An 18,637-nucleotide genomic window follows, 5' to 3' on the forward strand; every position below is an offset into this window, starting at 1 on the left:
TACTGACTACTAGTACTATTTCTGACGTCACGACCACAGCTTCTACTATTATTGTTGCCACTTCCATTTGCTGTTGCTTCTTCTGTGCTGTTGCTTCTTCTGTTCTGTTGCTTATTATATCTCTTATTCTTTTTCTATGGTTCTATGAACATTACAAAGACCTTTATCCACAGTAACCCTGTTAGGTGATTGGTACAATTTAGAGTTGAATTAATAGCCTCATTGAGGGGAAGCAATTTGCCTAAGGTCATATGATTAGTAAATAGTAGACAGGGTTATACTACTCTAGGAAGGCTTAAAAATCCGCTCAGGATTATCAAACTTAGACTTGAAGAGGTTTAAATCCAATTAAATTTCCGACTCTTCTGTCTCCCATCTCTGTCTTTACATAAGCTATGCTCTGTGTCTAGAACACACCTCCTCCTCATTTCCATTTCTTGGAATCCCTTGCTTCCTTTAAGGCTCATCTTGGGAGTGGGGTCATGAAGTCTTCCCTGTTCTCCCAAATCATTAGAGCTCTCTCTGCCCTCTAATAATCTTTTACTGCCTTGTCGATGTAACTACAATTCCTGTTACATAACTGGTCATGTCTTTTTCTGATGGTCCGTTTCCTAGATGATATGTTTTACACCTTTGACATGAGACAGCATTAATTCTATGCTGTAGTTTCCCTTCAGTAGGATTTGAGCTCTTTGAAGGCATAGTGTGTTTTCCATTTTGTCTTTTTATTCTGTGTATCTAGCATTGTATCTTACACATAATAGGTACTTAATACATGCTTGTCACATCCTTCCAATGAGAATTTATTAAGTATCTGTTATGTGCAGAACATTCTGCTGGGCACTGGAGATACAAGGAGCTCAAAGAGAAATAGTTTTTGGCCTCATAGTGCTAAAGGAAGGTGGAGGGGGTAGAGCCACGATGGCAGAGAAAAGCCAGGAAGTTGCCTGAGATCTCTCCAGTTTTCCTTGGAAACAACATTAAATTAAGCCCCTAAATGGATTCTGGAGCAAGAGAACCAACAAAAAGACAGAAGGAAACAAATTTCCAGCTTAAAGTAACTTAGCGGAGTTTCAGGAAAGGTCTGTCTCACTTGAATAAAAGGAGAGTACAGTCCAGTGCAGACAGTGTCTGGACAAGTCAATGGGAGGCTCTTAGCCACAGCACAGATCAGCAACTGAAGTCCCTTAATCCTAGTTCAACAGGTCAGCAGTGAGGGCTCCAGCTCCACCATAGAAGAAAAATTGTGAGCCCCAGAACCCCAATACAACAGGCGCAACTAGGTCTAGCCACCCCCAACAATGTGGGTAAGCTGCAATCACCTGAGGATCCAGTGTGGCCATCCAGTGACCAGGGTCCTGGCCTCCAGCATAAGAAGATTGGGACAGAGCCCCCTGTGTCCCAGAAGAAGAGCTCAACTTTAAAAGCCATGAAAGAGGTGGGAAAAATGAGTAAGAAGTAGAAAAGGGCCCTGACAATAGAAAGCAACTATTGCAATAGGGAAGATCAAAACACAAACTCAGAAGAGGGCAATATCAAAATGTCTACATGTGAAGCCTCAAAAAGGAATATGAATTGAGCTCAAGACCAAAAAGTTCTTTGGAACAGCTCAAAACACATCTTAAAATCAGGTAAAAGAGGCAGAAGAAAAGCTGGTAAAAGAAATGAGAGTTATGAAGAAAGGGTCAACAGCTTGAAAAAGAAAGGACAAAAACTGACTGAAGAAAGCAAAAGCCTAAAAAATAAAATTGGCCAAATTGGGAAAAAAAATCCCCTGAATAAAACAACTGCTTTAAAATTAGAATGGGCCAAATGGAAAAGTAGGTACAAAGGTTAACTGAAGAAAATAATCCTTAAAAAATTAGAATTGGGCAGGTGGAAGCTAATGACTCTATGAGATATCAAGAATCAGTCAAACAAAATCAAAATAATGAAAAAATAGAAGAAAATGTAATTCCTCATTGGAAAAGCAACTGACATGAAAATATATCCATGAAAGATAATTTAAGAATTATTGGACTAGCTGAAGGCCATGATTAGAGAAAGAGACTGGGCAGCATCTTTCAAGAAATTATCAGGTGAAAGTGCTTTGATATCCTAAAACCAGAGAGTAAAATAACCATTGAAAGAATCCACCTAAAGAGGATCCCAAAATGCAAACTCCAAAGAATATTTTAGCCAAATTCCATAATTATTAGATCAAGGAGAAAATAGAGCAAGCAGCCAGAAAGACACAATTTAAATATCAAGGAACCACAATCAAGATTACCCAGAACTTAGCATCTTCTACATTAAAGGATTGGGGATGGGGTTGGGGAGGTGCACTGTCAGCTGCTTAATCCCCCCATAATCTGTGAACCTAGAGCCCTATAAATAGCTGCCACTGCCCCCTCTGCCTCCTGGGATTGGGGCTAGACCCACAACTCTCTCACGCAGGTCAGATAGGTTTTTTCCACTGACCTTCCAAGATATCCTTGGCATTTTGGGGTAGAGAAGTTTGGAAACCACCACAGCTGTCAATGATTCAGTCCCCTAAGGCTTACTCAGGTCACCTGTGCCAGTGTGGTCCATGTTGGACTGTGCTCCACTCCCAGTCTAGCATGATAGACTCTTCCCATCAACCTTCCAGGCTGTCTTGGGCTAGAGATTTGCTTCACACTGTTATTTTGTGGGTTGTGCAGTTCCAGAATTTATTTAGGGTCATTTTTTACAGAGATTTGGTGGGATTTGGGGAATATCTGAAGCAAGTCACTCCTTTTGCTCCACCATCTTGGCTTCACTCCCCTTCAAAACTATTTGGTATGGGCTAAGAAATAGAGTGGTGGAACAGTGGGATAGGAATAGGTTAGGGATTCAAGACACAGTAGTAAATGACTATAGTAATCTACTCTAAAGACTATAGTTTCTGGGATTATAACTCACTATTTGATGAAAAACTGCTGGGAAAACTGGAAAACAGTATGGCAGAAACTAGGAATAGACCAACATCCCCCACCCTATATCAAAATAAGGCTGAAATGGGCACATGATTTAGACATAAAGAGTGATAAAATATGCAAATTAGGAAAGCAAGGAATAGTTTACCTATCAAATCTATGGAGAAAGGAAGAATTTATGACCAAACAAGATATGGAGAACACTATGAAATGCAAAATGGATAAACTTGGTTACATTAAATAAAAAAAAAGTTTTTGTAGAAGTAAAACCAATACAACCAAGATTAAAATGGAAGCAGAAAGTTGGGAAACAATTTTTATACCCAGCATTTCTTATAAAGTCCTCATTTCTAAAACATATAGAAAACCTGAGTCAAATTTACAAGAAAATGAGTCATTCCCCAATTGATAAATGGTCAAATGATATGAACAGGCAATTTTCAGATGAGATAATTAAAGTTATCTATAGTCATAATAAAAAATATTCTTATTTACTATTGATTACATAAATGTGAATTTAAATAACTCTGAGGTACCACCTCATGCCTATCAGATAGGCTAATATGACAGAAAAGGTAAATGACAAATGTTGGAGAAGATGTGGGAAAATTGGAACACTAACACATTATTGGTGGAGTTGTGAATTTTTCCAACCATTCTAGAGAACAATTTGGAATTGTGCCCAAAGGTTAATCAAGCTGTGCATACTTTTTGATCCAGCAATACCATTATTAGGTCTGTATATCAAAGAGATGATAAAAAGGGAAAAGGACCTACATGTACAAAAATATTTATAGCAGCTCTTTTTGTGGCAGCAAAGAATTGGACATTGAAAGGATACCCATCCATAGGGGACTGGCTGAACAAGTCGCGGCATATTAATGTAATCGATTACTATCATACCACAAGAAATGATGGGCAGGATTTCAGAAGAACCTGGAAACACTTACATGAACTGATACTGAGTGAAGTGAGCAGAACCAAGAGAAAGATTGTACACGGTAATAGTAACACTGTGAGATGATTAACTATGATAGTAGCTCTTCTCAGCAATATGATGATCCAGGACAATTCCCAAAGACTCCTGGTGAAAAGTGCTATCCATATCCACAGAAGTACTCCAGAGTCTGAATGGGGATCGAAGCCTATTTTTTCTTTTGTTTTTCTTTCTCAGGGTTTTCCCTTTTGTTTTGATTCTTCTTTCACAGCATGAGTCATGTGGAAATATGTTTACGTGGATAATTTATATCAGATTGCTTGCTGTCTTGGAGAGGGGAAGGGAAGGAGGCGAGAAAAATGTGAAACTCAAAATTTTACAGAAATGAACGTTGAAATCTATCTTTAAGTGTAATTGGAAAACAATGCTATTAAGAAAAAATAAAAGGAAGGGGGAATGAAAGACTTGAACTTAGCTCTGTGTCTAGTTGGATCACAGAAACACATACACAGATAAAGAGAGAGGAGTGAGGAGAGATGTTTTCATGGAGGACAGGGTATCTGAGTAGAACCTTGAATAAAGTACTGCAAGAAGTGGAATTAAGGGAAAAATGGATTCTCTGACAGATTGTGTAGGATGAAATGCAATTGTCTGCAGAACAGCTGGTAGTCCAGTCCAGCTGGAATCTAGATAATATGGCAGAAAGAAAAGTGAGATAAGCCTGGAAAGGTGGAAAAGAACCAGACTGTGGGGTCCTTAAATGCCAGAACACACATTATTGTAGAAGTACTAGGGAGCCACAGAAAAGGGAAGACAGTTAGACCTGTGCTGGTGGAGAATGGTTTGGATCTGAGAGAGCAAAAGCAGTGAGGGCAGTAAGGAGGCTGCCTCAATGGGCCAGGCTAGCAGTGATGAGGTTCTAAACTGGATTGTGAACTGGCTGTGGGAAGTAAACAGGAGAGTGGAAGGTATGAAGGCAACTGATTGATAAGGGTGAGTTGTGAGGGAGAGAGAAGAGAGAAGCCCGACATAGACCTGATGGGCCTAGATGACCCAAAGGGTGATGGTGTCCTCAACAGAAACAAGGATTTAGGGGGAAAGAATGAGTTTTTTGGGGGAGGACATATAGAGTTTGAGATGCACCTGGATGTCTAGGTGGAGCTGTCTAGAAGGCAGTAGGTGATGTGGGAGTGGAGGGTGGAAGAAAGATCCGGCCTGCATATATGCCTAGATCTATCACAAGTGTAGGTGGAACATCACACCCACTCTGAATTGTTCTTTCTCCTGTTCCTCAGGACAAGGGCCAATAAGAGTGCTGCTCCAGAATATCCTGGCACAGCTGGACAAAGTTTCATGCATCCCTATGACATCTATCTATCTATCTATCTATCTATCTATCTATCTATCTATCTATCTATCTATCATCTATCTATCTATCTATCTATCTATCTATCTATCTATCTATCTATCTATCTATCTATCTATCTATCATCTATTGATTTTATCTATGTCTATTTATATCTCTCTATCTACTTTATATATCTATGTATTTAATTTATCTATTATTCTGCCTATATGTCTATCTATAATCTATGAGTAATTTATCTGTCTATGTAAAATTTGTCATTCTCCCCCCCTCCTCTCTCTCTCTCTCTCTCCCTCCCTCCCTCTCTCTTTATCTCCATCTCTCTGGCACAAGAGATAACCTACTGTCCCCAGGAAAAGGAAGACCTTGGTTTAAGTACAGCCTCTGACACCTACTGACTGTGTGGCCCTGGGAAGGTCACTTAGCCTCTTACTGGTCTCAGGCCACTTTTAAAGGCTGTAAGTCATAAAGAACATGCTGATCTGCATCAGTAGCAGAAATTTTCTCATTTGGACATTCATTATATCAATGAAATCACAGGTCCAGTCTCAGTATAATTATAGGGTTGGAGTAGATGACTACTAAGGTACCTTCTAGTTCAAAATCTGTGATGCTATGATCTCAATACGAATAGGATACACACACACACACACGCACGCATATGTACAAGGAGAGACAGAGACAGAAACTGAGTCAAACAGGGTAAAATGACTTGCCCAGGGTCATATAGCTAGTAAACATCTGAGGCTAGATTTGAACTTAGATCTTCCTGACTCCAGATCTGGTCCTCTATATACTGTGGTGCCACCTAGCTGCCTATCTTGTATGGACCTAGTTATTTGCACATTTATCTTTTTTGATCAGACTATGAGCTCCTTGAGAGTGGAGACTCAATTTTACCTTTCGTTGTATGCCCAGTACTCAGCACAGTGTCTGGCATACAGTAGGTGCTTAATAAATGTTTGTTGACTAAATGATATTCCTTCCTACTCAAAATATCTATGACAGTGTGAGACCATGTCTGCCACCTCTGAGTCTCAGTTTCCCTTCCATCTCCAGAGAGGATGATGGTAAAACTCTTTACAAACTTTACAATGCTATGGACATTCTAGAAACATTGCTACCGATGTGACTGTTATCATCATCCTCACTGCCATTGTTGTCATCCTTATTGATTATTCTTGCTCTATTCTCTTGGTAGGAGGGGTGTGAAGAGTGTATTTTATAAATTCTAAGGCTTCGTAGAAATAGGAGGTGGTTGAGAGAATGCTCCCCACCCCTTCCCCGGAGCTGGTATCACTCAGTGGGTGGCAGAGGTCCAAGTGACCAGACCATTAAGAGGATGGAGGTGATTACAGCCTGGCATGGGGCCCTGAGATCTCCTGCCAGGCCTGAGCGAGAAGGGCATTAGCAGACTAACGAGAGGGGCCAAGGCAAGGGGCCTGCCAGCTTTACGCTCTTGCTTTGGCTCCTGGCAGGTGTCTCACCTTGGAATCACTTGACTCCAGTTGGCCTCAGCAGCTCTGTCCTGGCTTTGTGATTAGAACTGGGGCCGTAGGTAAGGGAGACAGCTGTGGCCCATAATACGGGAGGTCTCCCAGGCTCCAGCCTGGCTCTCTGCTGAGAGGGTGGGGACCTGGGTTGGGGAGAAAGCAGCTGGGTGGGATCCCACATTTTCCCCTTTAATTGTCAGCCTGGCTCAACTTCAGGCACAAAATGTGTTTATACATGAAAGCTGAAATGTTGCCTGGTATCTAAGACAGCTTAGGAAAAACCCAAGAGTCAGGAGATCTGGGTTCTAATCCTAGCTCCAGAAGTAGAATCCCATATCACTATGTGATCTTGGGCAAGGGTCCTCTTTGGGCTTCATTCATTGATCTCCTCTATCAAATCAGAGGGCTGGGATTGATCATTTCTGTGGTTTATTTGGATATTCAAAGGTCTCTGTTAACTTTAATTTTCTGTCTTCTTCCCCTTTTGACCCATCAATTGTTGTTTTTGAAAATGTCTGGTAGTATTTTTTTGTTTTTATACCATCTTCATTTCCAAATGTAGTTTCTAACTAGAAGAATAAGTAAGAAAATACTTTTCACAATTATGAATTGGAGAAGAGTTCATTGTTGTTTGGCTTTTGTTTTTGGAGAGGACCATGACATCAGATAGGTGATGCCATGACTTGCTTCTCAAAGAAGCCTGAGACTGAATCTTGAGTTCCTAGATAGATGCCTCTCCTGTTTTGAGTTTCTTTCCCTGAGCACAGATGACTGAACAGAGATTTCAGCAGGAATGTTTTTATCCTTGGTACCAAATTCATGAGTCTGAGAGGTCAGGAGCTCATGGATATGGCTATTGGTAGACCACGAGGATCTGATTCCACAGTGACTTCTTGAAAGAGAGGATGACTGTTGTTATGTTGATACTACAGTTGAAAGATGCCTTGCTTGTCAAAAATAAGACCATTAAGCAAGTTGTTCTGGAAATGCAGAATCATGGAGCAAAGAAAATAGCCATTATCAATCCCACGAAATACTTCAAGCTTTAATGTTTTAAATGTTAGCCTTCTAGGAGAGAATAAAAAAGTCTTAGGTGTTACCATTTCACCCTTTAAATATTTAGCAAGACATCTTTGAGCTACTGTACTTTAAGCATTTTTTTGGTAGTGCCAGAAACAAATAGCTGTGCTACAACAGAAAACACACTTGGGTGACATTAAGTTTCATTCCTTTGAATTCCTTCCACTTAAACTGTTGGAGTCCTTGTGGAGAGGCAGCTGTTGTCTTGTGGATAGGGGACATGAAGAGCTGGTTTGTTTCACTTCTGACTCAGATTGGTCACGTAACCCTAAGTAACTCAAAGTTCTCGGTGCCCACCCTCCCCGCAACTTTCTAGGACTGCAAGTGGTAGAGGAGATGCTGACCACAATTGAAAGGGAGTGTTTCCTGATCTGGGAATCTGCTATGACAGTTATCTGGTTCTCATTCTAGTTGTTATATTTATTGTTTTCTTCATCTGCTTACTTCATTCTGCATCAGTTCAACGAATTCTTCCCATGTTTCTTGGAATCCTTTGTTTTCAATGTTTCCCTAATTTCATGTTCTGATGTTAAGCCTCCCCCTCCCTGCTTTTCCCCCCAAAGCTCCCTAGGACCTCCGCATGTCCCCATCATTCTGGAAGCATTTGGGTGAGTAATACCAGCTAACTTTCAAGTCTGGGCTCATGGCTTGTTTCTGTCATTAATTCCTTGGATGTCCTAGAGCAAGTTACTTTACTGGCCTGGGACTGAGTAAAATAAATGTTTAGATAAGATGAACTCAAAGTTACCTTTTAGCTCTGACTTTTTTTATCCTATGGTCTTAGGTAAATCTCATCTCTGACTATTCCTGTTCTGAGGTCCCTCCAAGTTCTGACAGTCTCTGTTCTTTGAACCCTCCCAGGTCTGATATTCCTTGTTCTAAGGCCCCTTGCAGCTCTGACATTCCCTGTTCTAAAGCCTCTTTTAGCTCTGACATTCCTGATTCTTACTGTGCCTCTTCATCATGCAGTGGAATGACGACTCAGCTTGTTTCTTTACTGGAATAGTGGCCTCAGGGAACTATGACTGGTTCTTAGCCTGGGGTTCCCATTTCTGCCCCAGTCTGTCTGATCATTCTTCCTATTTTCCAAGATTATGTTTCAAAACAACTCATCCTCAACTCAAAGGTGATCCTAGGACTCTCAGCATGAGGCCATTTGAGAAATAAAGATGAATAGTTTGGAGCATATGTACATAAGGCTTTATGGGTGATCATGAGTCTTCATGATGGTAAACAATTAACTGGATTGCAGAGAGCCTGGGCTCTGGAGCTATGTCCTGCACAGACTGCAGCCGGGAGGACTTCTGTTATTGTCAGAGCAGAGATGTTTCATTAGCTTGGAGGGCTAATTAAGAGAGACTGAGAGTACTGTGGCTAATTAGATTGGGTTTCTCATCTTTTAGGGGAGAACAGGCTTCCAGAAATGGATTTGCAAGATGGCCTCAGAGACTCTGTTGGCTGACTTTGATTCTAGATCTTGTCTCCAAGTCTCATTTAGGTTATAAACATTATACATTGTGAGGATTATTCTAGCTCAAATATAACATCCTGTATCATTGAGTTTAACATTCTATGTGTTAAGATCATTTCTCCCTCTGTCTTCTCATATTCCCGTGGGCAGCTAATTAAATAAAAATCAAATTTCTCAAGGAATTTTACTGAATTCACCAAACATTTGTTTGCAAACCCATTCTAAGCAAAGTACTTTTCTAGGTCTTGGAGTTGCTTCAGTATTATGAAGAGTCTGCAATTTTTTAAGTGGTTAATGTCTATATTGGTCTATGCATGCTTTACTTGCCACTCTTATCCATGTCTTACTGGGTATTCCAAGCATGGGATCAACTCAACCTGTTTGGGGCCTTTCTCTTAACTTCTCTTAGATGCAGAATTCAGGGGACCATCTGTTTGTCTTCCATCCCTCTTGATACATGGACAACTCACTATCTTCCTTAGCCATCCATTTCTCTAGTGACATGTTTATACTGTTTTTGGCATACAATTCTTAATTGGTATTGTATTATAGCCTGTTTGCACCTCTCTATTGGCCCTAGGGTGACCCACAACTTTAATTCTTTGACCATGGAATCCCCTCCTTTGAAGCCATACAACCTCATTCACCTTCTTAGGTCTGAGACCAGTTCATTGTCTATTTGTCTTACCTGTTCAAGTGGATGGGCTGCATATCCAAATATGTCATTTATAATATAGACCTTTTCATCCACTTGGTTTTTCCCATGTGAATAGTTAGGTCAATGATTTTTGTTTTTGTTCTATTTTTGTTTTCTTTGAGGCAATCAGTGTTAAGTGACTTGCTCAGGTTCAGACAGTTAGTAAGCGTCAAGAGTCTGAGGCTGTATTGGACCTTGGGTCCTCCTGATTCTAGGGTTGGTGCTCCATCCACTGAGCCATCTAGCTGCCCCTAGCTCAAAGATTTTTGAGTGACTGTTGATGTCATTTAGAACGCTCTGCAGTGTCATGGGCTTGATAATCAACTCAATGCCATGTTCAAAGATGATTAATGTCTTGAGGATTTTCCCATCTGTAAGGAATCCCTCTTTCTTTTGAACTAATTTCTGAGCATTTTCCTTGACAATAGCAGTTTGAAGAATGTATGCATTATTGTGTGCAGAATATACACATATGTATAATTTCATGCTTCTTTAAACAATGTTTTCTGTTGTTGAGTCTTCTGAGGAATCTTACATAGGTAAGAGAGGTTTGAGAAATAACTAGTGTCCTAAGATTTGTAGTTCAGAGGGACAAAAATATCTTTGTAGTCCTGAGAATGATTTGTGAGTATTATGATCTTTGATCTAGAAGATGAATTTGTGTCATATTTTGGAGTTCTTAAAGGAGAGAGACAGAGAGAGAGAGAGAGAGAGAGAGAGACAGAGAGAGAGAGACAGAGAGAGACAGAGAGACAGAGAGACAGAGAGAGACAGAGAGAGACAGAGAGACAGAGAGATAGAGAGGAGGGGATCAGGATGAGGGAAGGGGAGAAAGAGAGAGAGCATATGGTTGCTATATGCCAGGCATATAAAAAGAAAAAACAAGACAGTCACCACCCTCAAGGAACTTTCAAAGGCATTTTCCTAACTGGGAATTCTTAGCTACTGTGATCAAATACTTAACTTTTCACTTAATATGGCTGTTCCACAAATACGATTCTTCATCTCTCATCTTTGGACATTTTCTCTGTCCCCCATGCCTGGAACACTCTCTCTTCTCTGTTCTGACTACTGACCCCTGAGATTTCCTTTAAGTACCAACTAAAATCCTACCTTCTACTGAAAGTCTTCCCCAAGGTTTCTTAATTCCAGTGCCTTTCCTCTGTTAATTATTTCCTATTTATCCTGCATATAGCTTGCTTTGTATATATTTATTCACATGTCCTTTCCCCCATTAGATTATAAGCTTCTTGAGGACAGGGATTTTGCCTCTTTTTGTAACTTTAGCACTTAGCACAGTGTCTAGTACATAGTAAATACTTAATAAATGCTTATTCATTGATTAATTAGCATAAAACACATAAAGCAGTAGGAGACAGGATGGTGGATCTGAGGAACCATTGTATTGCCCCCTAACAAACAAACTCCACCTAATTCTTATAATAAGATCTGACTGCTTAATTAAACCTCCAAAGATAAAGGAAGAAATAGTGATGAGTAAAGCTGTTCAACTATATCCTCCACAGAGATACCCACAACTTTTGTTGTTGTTGAGTTGCAGTGATCCTCTTTGGGGTTTTCTTGGCAGAGATGCTGGAGTGGTTTGCTATTTCCTTCTCCAGCTCATTTTACAGAAGAGGAAACTGGGACAAACAGGGTGAAGTGACTGAGGCCAGTATCTGAGGCCAGTGTCCGAGGTCAGATTTGAACTCATGAAGATTCATCTTCTCGATCCCAGACCCAGTGCTTTCCCTACTGCAGCGCCACCTAGCTGCATTCTCACAACTACTGGTACTCCTTTTGATTAAGTACTAGGAATATAAACGCAGAAACAAAAAAAAGTCTCTGTCTTCAAGGAACTAGCACCCTACTAGGAAGATATATATATATATATATATATATATATATATATATATATATATATATATATATATATATATATATATATATATAAAGTAATGGGCGAAAAATAAAGAGAGCTAATATTTGGAGGCGTTAGATCAGGGTTCTTACAGAAAGTAGTCTTGAAGACAGATAAAAATTTTGAGAAGTGGAGATGAAGGGATGCTTTCCGGAGTTAGGAGATAGTTTGTGTTAATGCACAAAGAGAATGGGCATATTGAAGGGGAGGAGGAAAGAGAATGAATTTTCATTAAGCATTTGATACCTCTGGAAGGTAGGTGCTGTTATAATACTCATTTTATAGTCAAAGAAGCTGAGGCAGACAGAAGTTAAGTGACTTGCCCAGGGTCACATAGCTAGAAAATGTCTGATGCTGGGTTTGAACTTGAGTCTTTTTGACTCCAGGCATAGCCCTCTATCCTCTTAATAACTGTTTGCTGAATGAATGAAGAAGTAGGATCTTACTAGGATAGTTGACAAGAATTTTTGTATATTGGGACTTTGAGCTCATTCACATGGGGAGGGGGAGGTTGATTTGCTTCAGGTCACACAGGTAGTTAGAATTGAGACTCAGTCTTATAATTCTCAGACCAGTGTGGTTTTAATTATACCACATGCCTCTCATGTTTAGAGTTCAAATGGAAGAGAGCAGTAAGGGACAGTGTGATCCAGGAAGACTTCTCGGATGAGATAATACTCAGCCTGGGTCTCAGAGGATGGAGAAGACAGATAACATCACGGGAGGTGGAAAGACAGGCATTCCAAACGTCTGACACTAAGTGAGAAAAATCTTGGAGGAAAGCATAGGCATGGTCAATTTTTTTATGGGGGAGGAGTGTTGCATTTATGTATTTGCATGTATACACCTAATTAGATGCATCTCCTTCTTTTTCCAGGCAGAAGACATTGAACAGGCACACATTATCTGTTTTGTTTCTTTTGGCTCTAATGAGAACTGACCTTTTGATGGGGGATTCATTCTAAACAGATCTGGTCTCCTGATTGAGAATTCATTGCAGTATGAACCTGTCCTTGAGTGACTGGAGGATGTCAGAGGAGGTGGCTGTGGTCCATAGGGAGGGGTAAGGGAGTCAGGGAGGACTGGAAGATGGAGTAAAGAGGGGAAGACATGAAGGAAGAGTTGCTTGAAGTCTCAGGCTCCCTGCCATGGTCAAAGATCATCAACTCTGCAACCCAGAGGCAATCTGAGTCAGGATATGGGCACTCCCTAGGTCTAAGGACGGTGAGTGATCAAAGGTAAAGAAGGGAGAGGGTAGAGATGAAGAAAGGACTGGTGGTCACAGAAGAGGGCCAGAGAGGGACAACAGACTTGATTGACTTGACAAGTTCAACATGGCACCTGTTGCATGTGAAGCTTATGCTATTTTAGCTTTACTTCATGCTTGTCCTCCCCACAAGCCCCTTTCAAAGTCAGGGTCAGCAGCATTCTGAGTAGTCTACCCTCAGGTAAAGCCAAAGGCTTAAGGAATTTTAAGTAAAAAAGTGAACAGATCCAAAACAGGCAGTGGATAGCTCCTTGCACTAATAGGGCTTGAACTGCAGGTAAAACAATGTGTTTCAGTGGACAAGTGTTCAAAAGATATGGACAAGGAGTTTTACAAAGAAGAACTGCAAAGTTTTGACAACAATGTGAAAGAGTATTCCAAATTACTAATAAGAAAAACGCAAACCAAAACAGTCGCTGAGTTTTTTTTTCACCTCACCACCTACAAATTGACAGAGGACAGAAGATGGGAATAGTCAAAGTTGGAGAGATTATGGAAAACTAAGCACACTGATTACATTGTTGGTGGAGTTGCAAATTAGTAGGTAAAAGTAAATTAGGAAGGTCAATGATAAAAAGTAAATCTCCCATCTAGATCAAAATAGTAATAACAAACATTTATAAGACACTTGGAGATTTGCAAAACAATTTAAAAATATCATCTCATATGAGTCTCACAACAATCTGTTGAGGTAGTTGCTATTATTATCTTCATTTTACCAGTGGGGAATCTGAGGCAGACAGGGGTGAAGTGACTTACTCAGGGTCACACAGCTAGTAAGTGTCTAAGGTTGACTTCAAACTCAGGTCTTCATGACTCCAGGTCCAGTCTTCTATCCCCATACCACCTAGCTGCTTTTAATGGTCATAGTGTGCGTTTGTCCTTCGTTGTTGAAGAAGACCATGCCATCAGAGAAATAATGACATGACTTGCACTTGACTTTGTTCTGAGTGAGGGAGGGTTGTGCAGGTCACCAGCCTCACTTCTTCTCCAGAGCCATCTGAATCCAGTGACCAGATATTCATCAAGATTACTGGAGATGACCCAGCAATTGGGGTGAAGTGACTAGCCCAAGATCACACAGCTAGTGAGTGTCAAGTGTCTGAGATGAGATGTGAACTCAGGTCCTCCTGAGTCCTGCAGTGGTGCTCTAAAGACCAAGAAACCAAAGGATGGATGGTCATTGATTGGTGGATGGCTAAACAAGTTGTATCACATGCATGTGATGAGATACTTTTGCTCTGTTAGAAGCAGTGAATGTGAAGAATCCAGAGAAGCATGGGGACGTTTATAGGAACAGATTCAGAGCAAAGTTAGCAGAATGGAGAAAACAATATTGACTACAGCAGTATAAATGGAATGGTAGCAACCAGGTTTCACAGGATGACGCAGGACTGTTAAATTACAGTGACCAAGCTTGGCCGCTGAAAAGAGATAAGAACGCAGACTTCCTTCACTTCTTTCAGCCCTGAACATTGTCAGACTTGGTTATTGTGTGGGTTAATTTTGCTGATCTCCTTTTTTCTTCTTTTTGGATTTTATTTTTCATGACAAGGAGTAGCTTGTTGGGTAAGGAAGCAAGAAGACTATTTGCAAATGAAGGGGATTTAAAAACCAGTGATGACAAAACAATCTAGATCAAGGCTTCTGAAACTTTTCCCACTTGGGACCACTTTTTGAATTTTGACAACTTTTTTGGTGTTGTGTGACCTGAGGGCATGGACGATGCAAAGTGCTCATGCTGTGTGTGCAGAACCAAGGCTGCCATGAAGTTGTGTGATGACACATGGGCAAGTGCTGCCAGAAACACCTTAGATTCATTATGAATTTGATTTTAAAATAATTTTTGGTCGTTATGTGTTCAGAAATCTTTTACTCTTGCAAAATTTAACACAACTCTATATGGGGTTGTGATCCAAAGTTTAAGAAGCACTAGACTAGATCAAGTCTCGTCAAGTTCTAAAACAATTGATTCTTAATTCACTTCATTTCTTTAAATGACAGTTTCCTCATTTCTAAGACTGGCATTACATAATGTATGTAATTATAATTTTCTCAACTAGAAACTGAAATATAAATATTAGTTTTGATTTCCATTAGTTAGGAAATGTTAGTAACTGTTATTAATCTATTGTTATCATCAACATCTTTACCACTACTGGAGAACGCTAGGTGGAACATTAGATAGAGTGTTGTACTTGGGATGAGAAAGAGTCAAGGTCAAAGTCTTCTCTCGGATACTTTTTGTGTGACCTAGACCAAGTCACTTAACCTCTTCATCTGTAAAATGGGATCATACTAGTACTTACCTCCTAGGAGTGTTGTGAGGATTAAACGACATACTAAAAGTGCTTTGTAAACCTTAAATTGACATCTAAATGTTAGTTATTTCTATCTATTACTAGCAGAAGTGTGGTTTAGGGGATCCAATCCAATCCAATAAACATTTATTAAATGCCTGTGAAGCTCTGGAACCATGCTAAGCACCAGGGCATACAATAAATAAAAAGAAAGTCTTTGTCCTCAGTGAGTTTTTAGTTTAAAGGGGGAGACAAAAAAGAGACAGGAATATTGGGGTGGGGAGTAAGTGCTGGGAAATGGGCATCAGGGGGTGCCAAGCAAGGGGGCATCTTGTTCTGTGGAGTTAAAACCGGGTAGGGAAGCAGATGCAAAATGGAGATGGGATAGAACAGGGTCATATCTAGGAAATCTGGGGCAAGGTTGTTTATTTTTTACCCTTTGGATGTTATTGTTGGGTGATGGAACTTACCTGGTTTGTGGGCCCTGGAGGGAGAAAGCATTCCTTGTGTGTGGTTGGCAGAACACTCAAAATCATGTTGCCTTGAGACAAAACACCGTTTTCCTCATCCAAGTTACCACACTGGATAGAGGAATGGGCTTCCTCTCAAGAAGACATGAAATCAAAACCAGCCTTTGACATTTGCTGTATGACTCTGGGTAAGCTCCTTAACCTCCCTGAGTCTGAGGAAACTCCTTAGGACTTCTCTTCTAAACTATATATAGTTTTGATTGGTGGAAGCAAGATAGGGTCAAAACTCTAGCACTGGACTGAAATTCAGAGGTCATCTATTACAAATCTTTCATTCTATGGATAAAAATCTAGTCACATGGTGAGTAAGTATCAGAGGCAAGATTTGAACTTAGGTTCTTGCTCTGATTCCAAACCCCTTCTGCTGTAAGGACATCCTTATGCTGAGGAAAGTATTTATTCAAATAATACTCTTAGAAAAGAGGAATGGGCAGAATTGAGCTTATAAAAAACAAGCTTTTATTATCCGGGGGAAACAAGAATTACTCTTTTTTTTTTTTTTAAATCTCTCCTTTCAAGGTCAACAAAGACCTCTGTCAAACAGTTCCTCAGTAGTTCACATGAGCATTGCTATTTTCATCTCCCCATTTTACAGATGAGGAAACCAAGGAGGAGGAGAAACAAATTCCTGAGTAGGAACTCAAACCCTCCTAATCCAGGGCTCTTTCTACCCCCAGGTTTGGCTGAGAGAAACCAAGTCCCCTTTTTCTGGCTTAGCCTTTGAGGAGAAAGGGGCTCTTCTCAAAGTGGCATTTCTTTATCTCCTCCTCAACCTTGCTCCAAAGCCTCCGCCTCACAAGGGGTTCCTTTCCCCCTCCCCAGACCATGGGCAGGACCCTTTCTAAAGCAGCCTCCTTCCCTCCCTCCATGTGACAGCTCAGAAGGCACCCCAGCATCTGCAAGTGAATGGCGTCTGCAAAGAGACAACACGATTTTTTTTTTAAAGCATGGTAATAAATGCTATTCAAAAAAAAAAAAAAAACCCACCCCACAATCTCTGAGAAACACGGCCCATTGAGATGACAGGCCGAAAATCATTTACTGAGAGTTGAAATGGTTCCTTTTGTTAAACTGATCCCTCTGTTGACAGTTACCTTTCAATCTCCCAATTGTGCCTTAAGTGCTGATTTTTATTCACTCTCCTATTCACCCTGCGTATTAATGAAAAGGGGGGAGAAAAAAAAAACCCTTGTAAGAATAGTCTTTAATAGGCTGATAGACAAGGCTTCCCTATTCTGCCGCTGGACGGGTTCTTATCAGCTTCGCACAGTGAAGCGCTCCTTGTTCAATTCTTTCCTCCTGCTAAACTTTGCTCACCCATCTGGGCTTTTTCTTTTTTTCTTTCTTTCTTTCTGTCAGAGGAGAGGAAAACAATTTTATTGATTTCAAAAAGTCCTGCTGACCTTTTCTCCCGAACCCTGCTGTGGCCTCCACCACCTACTTTGCCCACCCCTTAAGACCAGAAGAGACAGATGCCCTGTCTGAGTCTTCCTAGGATTCCAAATTGCTGAGTAAGTGGCAGTCAGGATGGGACTGAACTTAAGAGGAGGTGAGCCCTGACTGTGTGCTAATGTCAGCAGGATGTGGGAGATACACTAGTGAGTCTCGTCTTTTTGTCTCTTTACTGTGCTTTCCCCCTCAAAAATCACGGGAAAAAATAAAAATAATGATAATAGTCCTAGTGTGGAATCAAAAGCCCCTATATGGGCGATATCCATAGATATCCATATGAACTCATTTGTCAACAAAGAAACGTTGAGCAAATGGATGAGTCATGGGAAGTTGTTCATAGAAACAGAAGGGCTTCTGCTTCCAATTCTGGATCAGGTCATCACCATCCGAAAATACAGAAAGCTTATTATTAAGGATAAGAATACTGATCAATGCAGATCATGTGAGGAAACATAAGGACCTGTGCAGTGCCTCTTGGCAGGTTGCTGAAATTTAGCATCAACCAAATGTTTGGCATATAATTGTGTCCCAGAAACTTTGTATTCCTCATAAACCACACTTCTTGTAGATATCACAATCCCAAATGCTTTGGTAGTCTGGTTGTTTTGTTTAGTCGTGTCCAGCTCTGTGTGACCCCGCTGGGGCTTTCTTGTAAAAGGCACTAAGGAGTATTTTGCCATTTCCTTCTCTGGCTCATTTTATAGATGAGGAAACTGAGGCAAACAGAGTGAAATGCCTTGCCCAGGGTCTCCCAGATAGTAAATATCTGAAGTCCTATTCCAGACCTAGCATTCTATCTATTGAACCACCCAACTGTCTTTGTTTGACTCTTCTTGACCCCATTTGGAATTTTCTTGGGAAAGATACTGGAGTGTTTTGCCATTTCCTTCCCCAACTCGTTTTTTGGATCAGAAAAATGAGAAAAACAGAACCTAAATGCTCACAATCTCCCAACTAGTTGGGGTGAAAAACTTTCAAAATATAGAGATCTAGCAGAAGACATCAAAACCATGTGGGAACAGGGTAAGGTGCATGTCATCCCAACATCTTGCTTACTATCAGAGATGTCTCAAAGATGTTTACAGGAGTCTTGAGAATGAACTTATGTCCCAATACTTGTGAATTATAAAGATGAATTATTTTATCTGCCTGTGCAGTAGACCACAGAACATAAAAGAGAAAAGATA

Source organism: Notamacropus eugenii, chromosome 4 (assembly GCF_028372415.1).
Source record: "Notamacropus eugenii isolate mMacEug1 chromosome 4, mMacEug1.pri_v2, whole genome shotgun sequence".
Classification (NCBI taxonomy): domain Eukaryota; kingdom Metazoa; phylum Chordata; class Mammalia; order Diprotodontia; family Macropodidae; genus Notamacropus; species Notamacropus eugenii.